The sequence below is a fragment of the Chiloscyllium plagiosum genome, unplaced genomic scaffold (assembly GCF_037043375.1).
Source record: "Chiloscyllium plagiosum isolate Xiang-an unplaced genomic scaffold, Cpla_swu_hap1 HiC_scaffold_40, whole genome shotgun sequence".
Classification (NCBI taxonomy): domain Eukaryota; kingdom Metazoa; phylum Chordata; class Chondrichthyes; order Orectolobiformes; family Hemiscylliidae; genus Chiloscyllium; species Chiloscyllium plagiosum.
In genome coordinates, this window is record NW_028270178.1 from 38233735 (window position 1) to 38243961 (window position 10227).

A 10227-nucleotide genomic window follows, 5' to 3' on the forward strand; every position below is an offset into this window, starting at 1 on the left:
AATTAGCCATGCTAAATTGCCCATAGTGTGAGGTACATTAGTCACGGGTAAATGTAGAGAACTGAATCTGGGTGGATTTATCTTCAGATAATCGGTGTGGACTTGTTGGGCCAAAGGGTCTGTTTCACTGTAGGGAATGTAATCTATCAAAAAAAAACACATCTTTTCCTGCCTCACAGTGTTCACAAAAACTCTAATTCAATGCACCTGAATCATCCTCATCATCATCGAAATCTAAGCTATTGAATACTTCAATAGCTCCATCTTCTCCCTTTCGTTTTCTGAAATGCAGTTTGCCATTAGGAAGAGCTGGTGAGCAACTTTGTTTTGCTTCTGTTGTTCGGAGTTGGTGGGAAGAGGCGGCATGCACCAGGGATGAAATGAGAACATTGAGAGCAAGTACTGAAAGACGCAGATGAATTGTAACCTCGACCAAGTTGATTTGCACAAAAGCAACTCTGACTTGACCAGACAAAAGCTGTCTGTACGCTTTGCATAGACACAGTACACGAGAAATTCAGCAAATACACACAAAAGTGAACAAATAAACAGCTTTTTTGGATTGTTTAATGAGGGGATGCACCTTTCCCAGAAACACTGCAATACTAGGACGATGCGGGATGTTCGTGGAGCAAGCTCCCAAATCAACTCCTTCCAACAAAAATTAGATTAATGTTCAATCACTAAATCAGGGACGTATCAGATATTAATACTGACAAGTCATTTGGCAGAACGCCTCATCGCAAAATCTTTCCAATAAGCATCAAGACATGGCTTGGCTGGTGGTGAGAAGGGCTCTGCCTGTGAGATCCTTTATGTACGCCCGGACTCTTGAAGCAGCTGCGGAGGGGACGAGACTGTCACACACCTCCTTCTGGAATGTGCCTACGCAAAGGAAGTCTGAAGAAGAATGCAGTGGTGTTTGTCAAGGTTCGTCCTGAGCAGCTCTGTGATGTGGGACTCCGTGCTCTACGGTCTGTTCCCTGGGACTCACACCGAGACAAACATCAACTGTGCCTAGAAGATCACCAACTCGGTCAAGGACGCTGTTTGGTCTGTCTGAAACCTGTTGATATTCCAGCTAAAGGAGCTGACCCCGACTGAGTGTTGCGGACTGGCACAGTCCGCCGTCCAGGACTACGTGTTGAGGGATGTGCTGAAGATTGGGGCAGGGGGTAAGGCCACTGTGTAACGGCTGCCTGTCAAAGAATAGGAGGTCCACACAGTAAGTGGGCTCCGCTGAAGCCTCAACTAAATATATGGATGGTAAATGTACAGGCCAGTATATACAAATGATTAATTCCGATCTCTGTATGTAAAGAAATGCAAGGTTCCCCCATGAATGGTACTACCAATTCTACAGATCATCAAAATAGTTTATGAATAAAGTATATGTTTGAAATTAAAAAAAGGACATGTATTGTCTGCAGGATTTCCCTAGGGCAGGCTGTTTTGACATCACCTTCACGAGTGTGAAACAGTGCGAGCAGCTACTGAAGGTCTTCAAGGCGAAGGAAAGGGAGCCTCTAGTCTCCACCTTGTCGGCGGTCCCGTTGTGTGTGCTTCCTGCAGAGGAGTCGGGTGTTACGATTCATATGTACAACGTCTATGTTCCTGATGTCCTGACCTTCTGGGGAAGATATGTCCAAGTCAAGGGAGAAAGCACCGATGTGGTCGACCCTTTCGGGATCTGGACCAGTAAACGCCAAGTCAGGGTAACCCTGAGGGTCGATGACAACGGTAACATCCTCCACCCACCCTCCAGCTTCGCAACTGAAGGGAACAGAGGCTACCTGACATATGCAGGGCAGCCGTAAGTGTGCCCAACCTGCGGGAAATCGGGACACATGGCGGCCTGCAAGGTAATATTCTGAAGGAATTGCAAGCAGGAAGCAAAGAGCTGTAATTTGTGCGGAGAGGTGGGCCACATGTACAATACCTGCCCAAAACGTGTGGGGAGGGGCGTGTGTGGGTCGCCACTTACGCACAGTAGGCCAGTGGTGGCAACGTGAGCCATGGACCCCCAAAGACCATCAAGGTCCACGCAGACAGCAGGGAAACGGAGCCTTATGGCACACAGAAAGAAGAACAGGTTGGAGTGGATGAGACAGCAGCCAGCAGAGAAACACAACAGCTGATCGTAGCTCCAGCTGGGCAGATGGATGCAATGGAAGAGGATGTAAACAAGGAAGCAGAGGAATGGATTCCTGTTATAAACAGGAAAAGATAATCCTGCGAGGTCCCCAATGCCTTTAGCAAAGGCAGAAACGGCAACTGCATGAGAAAAGTAAGGGTAGCTCTTCTAATGCTGGAGATGGGCGCAAGGAGGGTCACCACCAGAAGAAGAGACAGAGCACCATGGGGAAGAGGAGGGCATTTCCCCCCAAACAGGAAACAACGGACGTCCCTAAGTCCACTCTCCACCCAATGAGAACCAGGAGGTACCCACTGCCCCACAGCTATAGCTACAGCTAACTGAGAGATGTGATCCTCTGACAGTCCTACTGTCAGGCACAGAACTGGATGGTGAGAACCCTTTCCTTGGCTCAATAACAACAGAGCGGATAAATGACCGCAGTGAGGAGCCGGACAGTTCCCTCAGCCCCGCGAGGGTCCAACAGTTCGCTTTCACCATTGGGATGCAGACAGATGCTCCAGAGACAGGACAGTCAAATGGGCAATGGTAACCCCATAAACTGAGGTAAAAGAAGGTTCCTTTGCATAACGGGGGCCCACACAGTAGTTGGGTTCCGCTGACGCCTCAGCTAAATACCAAGAGACTGGATGGTTTAGTTTACAGAACTGTAAATATGATAACTGTAAATACGATTACCTCAACCTGTTCTTGTATGTAAGGACGTGCAACGTATACATATGAATGGCATGACCAATCATACAGGTGCCAAAGATTTATTTCTATGAATGAAGTATATTTTGAAATTTTTAAAAATTGTCAATTTTAATATCTGATACGTCGCTGACTTGGGGGTGGTGTGCTTCTCTGTTTTTTGCAGGAGGGATTTGCATCGATGTCGCGATTTGTCCAAGTATTGTAGCGTCTCTGGGAATGGTGCACTCTTCATTAACGAATCCAAAAAGCAGCTTTATTTGTTCACGTTTGTGTGTATTTGATTTATTTCTCGTGTACCGAGTCATTGCGTAAGAAAGCATAAAGATAGATTTTGGTTGATCGAATCAGACCCGTTTCTCAATTACGATTCATCTGTGTCTTTCTGCATGTTCAGTACTCACACTTAATGTAATCACCTCATCCCTGGTGCATGCGAACCCTTACCATCTACTCCATCTCCAACACAGTTGCCCACTGGCTCTACCTAATTGCAAACATTTTCAAAAAAACAAAATGGAGAAGGTGAAGCTATTGCGGTATTCAACAGTTTTGATTTTGATGATGATGATGAGGATGACTCGTATGTATTAAACGAGAGATTTTGAGATCACTGATATGGCACTGGAATATAAGGTATGGTGGTAACAATGTTTCAACAATTATGAGCTGAGGCAGGGATTTCAGAGCAGTTTTGCAGAAGCAAACAATTATTCGTGATGATGCAAATATCTTTTTGAATTTACCACTCCCTTTATTATGAAGCCACAATGGAAATAGGGTTCTTCCAGAGTCACTAAGAGACACAAAACGTTTTCATGGATGCAGTAAGGATGTTGGCTCACCTGCCACATCCATCCCCATTCCCAAGATTCGGATCCCACCAGCCACTGAGCCCTCTGACTGGGGTTTGAATTTCCCATCAACACAGTAACTAATGCTTGGAAAGAAACGAATCAAGGCGGGGAATGGTTGTCAGTATCAAAACAGGAAGCACTGAATGGAAACAAATAAAGTGTTGTTGAAATACGTTTGTAAACAAAAGACACATTTTACAGTATATTATTTAATCTTTATTATAGGAAACGTCTCATGTGTTTTAACTTTTGTTTGGATGATAGAATCAGAGAATTCAGGCAGGAAGATGGTCAGGAACCTGTTGCTCCTTTTCCCACTCTGGCTTGCAGTGAATGACGATACTATCTTTCAGGACATTTATATTTGTATTCACTTCACTCACTGAGAACGGATTACTTGGGATAAATGTAATTTTGTGAATATCTACCTCCTCTTTCGGTTATGCTTTTGATGTTAGGCTTTCTGTGAAGGGTTGCTCCTTGCTAACAACACTTTACACTGCCTTTGCTCCTCCAGTTTATTTCATTCTGCCCAGCAGATGGAGACATTCCTTGCCCATGAGATAAAGGAGTGTTATCATGTTGCTGCTCCTCCTCCACTTTCAGTCCATTCCTCACGTGGACTCCATGTTCCATTATCTGCTGCATCTCATTTTGGCTCTCAGTTACTTGGGCTTATTCATCAATTGAATTTCTTTTACAACGGGATATTTCATTGAATACTTTAACTGATCTCTGAAGTTTTTCTGAGTCACCACATAAATAAAAGCATTTGTGCAGCAACTTAGGTTTCGCAGCATTAAGGCAGCTTGTAGAAAGAGACAAAAAACAGTGCGATGCAAGAAATGACCGACGTGAAAGAGACATAAAACATACATCACCCAGAGAAGTATGAAGCTGGCAGATATGGAAAAGAGTAAAATCACAGATTTCTGTCTGCTCTCTATTTCTGGATCATTCACTGTGTTTCTCTGACCCCTCAGTCCCTTCCACACCTTCATAGCCCCAGAGATGTGTCTGATAGTGAGAACATTGAGAAAAAGAGAATGAAAGTGAATGGGAACATTGGAGTTAAGAACTGTTCAAAATATTTAAAACTTGTCCACTGAAGGCCATTATAATAACTGGACGTGGTATAGCAGTACCGTGGAACATTGTTAAAGATCATTCCAGGTTCATATCGAAAGTAGTTGGGAGTACTCCTTAAAGAAAAGAAAATACAGATTGTTGCGAGAACCCTCATTGCAATTTTCTCTGTGCAATACTGAGATTTCATCTGATGAATACAAATGGCAACAAATCGATCAAAAGAAAAAGCGACAGTGAACCAAACAGAGCAGTCAATGGTCAAGTTGCTCAGGACATAGAGAACGCAACAAATAGCAGTGATATTCAGGAAACACCGTGGAGAATACTAAAATGGAAATCGAAGAAGGTCAAAATCAATGAACAGTAGATCAGAAATTGCCATTGCCACCAGAAAGCGATTGCTCCATGAGGAAAGACCACAATTGCCCCGTGCCAAGAAGATAATCGTCACTTGACGAACTATTAGAGAGAGAAAGATAAAAAGAAGACTTGAAGTTACTGATCAAACGTTTCTGTGCCTGAGCCCAGACTGTCTGGGATGGATTTCAACACAATGATAGCTGTTGTTCCTTATCACATGAAGTTTAAATAATATGAACTCATGAAATGAACCATTTGCACTTTTAAAAGACATAGGGAAGAATATGAGAAGCAGATTGCTCAAGAAACATTGTTATTGGGGTTGACAGTGGGTTATTTCAGCTGCTTTATAGGTTACTTCGACTGGCTGGAGTTGTCTATAAGACCATAATATCCACACTGAGACACACGAGATCAGTAAAGCAAAGAATGGGAGACACTTACCATTGACATGGGTGACAAATTCCTCTGAAGCCTCCACAATTGAAACTGTCCCGAGAATTGTACATCCACATGATATGAACGACAGTACAGGCCATTCAATCACTCCATAATATATAGGAATAGATGACCTCCCAAACATGAACAAGCACGTAATAGGCATTGAGTCCTTTACTCAGAACACCCTTGCAGTCTGAGTTATGAAGGTTATTACCAGTGAACCTAATCACCATGTACATGTTGGATACTCATCACAATCAGAAGAACTGCAACATTTGGTAAGGTCTCCCCAGTCCCCACTTCACTACCATCCAACCCCCAACCTAACTAAGACTGTATTCCACTGTTCCCACTGAAACAAAACTCATCTCCTTGTGAATAGCAGTCCTCCTTCCCAGATTCAGAGAATACACATGGGCTAGGAATCCCCATCGTTCAATCAATACAATCCATGGACATCACCAGAATTAGACCATAGCTTGTTCTAGGAGATCCAAATAGTGTACTATTACTTGGCCTCTAAGGTTACCTTTTTGGATTCTGGCAAAATTCTAAAGATTAGTGGAAGTGATGGCCTAATTGTGTTATCACTGCTATCACTATTAACTCAAAAACTGACACAACGTTCTGAGGATCTCGGTTCAATATCTGCCACAGCAGGTAGTGGGATTTCATTTCAAAACTAATGTCGAGTTATAATTTCGAAGTATGACAATACGAAGGCTGTCAGTTGTTGGAAAAAAAAATCTCACCTCATTCAGTGATGCCCTTTAGGGCGTGTAAACAGTCACGCTTACCTGGTCTTGTCTACATGTGACTCCACATCTAAAATAGCCTAGTTGATTCTTACCTCTTCACTGGGCAATTTGCGGAAGGGCAGTAAGTGTTGACTGAGGCAGTGACACCCACATCCCTTTAATGAATAAAATAAAATGGAGCTTCCCAATACACAGCCAACTCCCCGGTACAAATGAATGCTTCCTTCTTAGACCACTCCCTGGTATGTGAACATCCCCATACTGAGTGCATTGTCTGAACTATGAAATTCCAAAATTGATCCACATTTGAAGAAAAGGTATTCTACACTCAATTTAGTGTAGGTACCTGGAGTAGAGAAAACCAAAGCATTGACTATGACCCAGCACAGGCAACTGAAGCAAAAGGGTCTGCCTCCTGGCTTTGAGAGCAGCAAGAGTTGGGAAAGTCATTGGACTGTGACACGGATGATGCACCGCAATAGATAATGCGCTATATTCAGCAGAACCACAGCACCAAGCATCCAGTCTTTCATCTTGACATTTCTTCTGCTCTCTACCACCTGGAACATTCTCTTGGACACGTAACCACCGCTCGGGTTCAGAGATATGGAATAGTGTAGGGTAAATGGGCTTCAGATTGGTTTGACAGGTCAGCGCAACGTTGAGGGCCGAAGGGCCTGTCTTGCGCGGTAATGTTCTATGTACGGACATGAACCTCTTCATTATCTGAGGAGTTGTAAACGCTGTTGAACATGCGCAATCATATGCAACCTTTTCTCATTTGGAAGTTATGCCAGAGGGAAGCGCATTGATGAGGCAGCTGAATTTAGAAAAGATGCTGTGGAATTCCTGCCGAGATATATAACGGTTAAAACCTCCAACAGGCAAAACCATCTTCACCTGTAGTCAGGATGAAACCATAGAGAGTTATAATCTCACTGAGTTCATGTTTTTCAAAGTGTAAAAACGTTTGCCATTGTCACAATAAATGAAGGGAGATGGTCACAACTCTGGAAGTTCGATTTGTGAGTTGTGTTAGTGACATAGAGTATGCAGATGTATAATGACTATAATGGACTTTGTGATACAATTATGGAAATTATATTTCCGTTCATGAGACAGACCGAAACTGGAGTTCATTAATGGTGAATATTCATTCAGGTTTAGAGCACTTTTAATAAGAGAGGCTTGTATGGTACAGTAATTCATAGTGTTAAATGCCTGTATTCTGGACTGTTAATTCTACGTGATGCTTACCAAATCAATCATTAGCCATTCTCATCATTTTTCAGGTACTAAAGTTAGTTAATTGTTGAAACAGACATTTTATACCAAATACTATTAGTATTTTTATTTTTATATACTGTCTTCAAACTGATTGATGAAGAGTCTGCATCAAAACCTCTTCCATTAAAGGAGGACATACATCACAAAGTTAAGAGCATCGATCACTGGAACATTAACTCTGGATAGATTACGAATTACAGATACAATTCTTAAAACAAATCTAACTAGATACAGATCTGAAATTGTATCAACATTTCCAGCTCTACAACCATCCTTATTAATGTACAGATAATGAATTAGCGTACTAATATCCCAGAACTTGTCCTAAACTTGCTGGACGTTTAATCAATACCAAAAATATTATTCACGTCAATACAATATGTCCGGTAGGTATTTCACTCAATTCACATTGTTGCCTTGCCATTTTCCCTTTATGAAAAATATCACATCTGTTCATCTCCAATCGGACATTTCACGTTGTATAACTCGCACCAAATAGAAACAACCAGCTGGGAAGATCTCCCCATTTGCAATCCGTTGTATATTTGCAAACTACACTGACAGCTCCATCGGTTGACACAACAGAAATAAGGAATGTAATATAATCGAAGCACTGCATGGTTCATATCGTTATCATCCTAGTTCCCACAGTGGTCAGATCTTACATTTCATTCAGTTCCCCATAAACAGTTAAATACCATTGTCAGAAACAATCCTCATTGTGCAAGGCTATTCGAGTAAGTTGATCCTTTCCAGTTGGTAACCCCCATTCAGTGTAATTTTACTTTGAGAGAAGCTCCCAGTAATACTTGGACACTGGAGTTAGTTGTTCCCCTTTGACGAGGAACGCACACTCAGTAATATTCGAATTGAAAGATGCTCACTGAATCAAATTGTCACTGGAATCGGATGTTCCCTTCAGGCTATTGAACATCATGGAATACAGTTTACAGTGAAAGATAGTAAAACTTGCAACTGGAGCTGCCAGTGCTCCACACTTATTAAAGTGCTGCATTTACAGTTACCCACGGAAAAGGAAGAATACCGGGTCAGAAGTTCATGCTCGTGAAGTTCCTATTCCCACACACAGTCCAATTCTACAATGACACTTCCTCCCTGTAACATAAGGGTACTGCCTAAAGTTTGTGATCCCCATTTAGTACAACTCCATGATCAGTAACACCGTCACTCAGAGTGATTCCTGGAGATCTGGATCAACAGAACAAAATATTCCAGTCAGTCACCGGATAATGCAGGGAACCTATGAGCTACACACAATGTTCTTTCTTTTCCTTAGTTGAGGAATTACACCACACAGGTAGTTTGGAAATCTTAACTGCGTACATTGATATCACACATTAGGAATTCTTCTGCCCAAGCCCACTGCCCAGTAAGTCAGCAATTGTATGCACAGTAATGGATCAGCTTTCAGACAGCATGTGACATTAGTGAGTAGGATTCTCTGGGGAAGTAAAGATTTAACTTCAAAAGAAGAATTAAAAACTCCAAGATAGCCTATCGCAGAATGCTAGTATCCCAGAACACTCACTCTTCTTTATATACTAACCTCTTGCATTATGGCAATTACACATATGTCTTGAATCTTATACAGTCTTGTCGGATGTCAAATTCAATTTATTTAAAATCTTGCCACCCAATTCTCTAGCGACTGCATTTTCCTTCAAGTCAAACATTTTGGAACTAAAGAAACTGGACGTTATTGTATCAAACAATTTGATCCACTGTGTCAGTTCCCTGATGAGGAACACACTTTGCCAGATATGTTCCAGCCAACAGTGCAACAGTGTTGATGAAGTAGCCTTGACATACACAATGTGCTGTAAGAGTGAGTAGCTCCGTGTCATTGTTACTGCAAACATTTATAAACCTCCAAATGCTAGCAGGCAACAAGGAGTCCCTTCAATGCAACTTCACTCCCACCATCAACTTAGTTTAAATTCCTCAATAGCAAGGTTTGTGAAGGTTAGCCACAAAATAGCCTCAATAGCCACAAAACAGTCTGAGGTTACTCAGCATCCAAATGTGACATGCAATGATCCAGCTGCCTGGAAACCACAATCACTGTTTGGACAGACAGTGTGATAATTGCTGCAGTGACGGTCCACACAATGAGGCAAAGGGCATTATGCTGTATCAGTTTCAACAGTTGGTTCATATTCTTTTAGCAGTGCACAGGTGATGGACTATGAATGAACCGGTGACCCTGATAGAGTTTCCAACTCACCGAGTCCCTCAGAGCTGAACATCAGGTCAACTGGAGGGCACAACACGCGGGCTGATTGTCACTCTGTATGTTCTTGATCACGGTTGGACCCTTAATGCAGCACAACAATATCAAAAATCCTAAATCACACATCAGTCACCCCAAACCAACTTGTCTTTCATCAGAGAAAAGCCTGTTGTACTACCCAATCTCCATCGTTCTGAGCCCTGTGGACCAGGTACAATAACCAAGAGTTCCCAATGTTGATGAAGTAGTGCACTCCATGGTGTAACACTATGGATTCACAATAAATCGATCTAAAACATATATCGAGGGTGTTCATTTCCAATATGTCAATTTCAA

At 42.3% G+C, this 10227-nt stretch overlaps 1 pseudogene; it reads right to left on the minus strand.

Moving 5' to 3' along the window:
- Positions 1–572: 572 nt before the first annotated feature.
- Positions 573–747, minus strand: LOC122547006 (U2 spliceosomal RNA; annotated as a pseudogene).
- Positions 748–10227: the final 9480 nt, after the last annotated feature.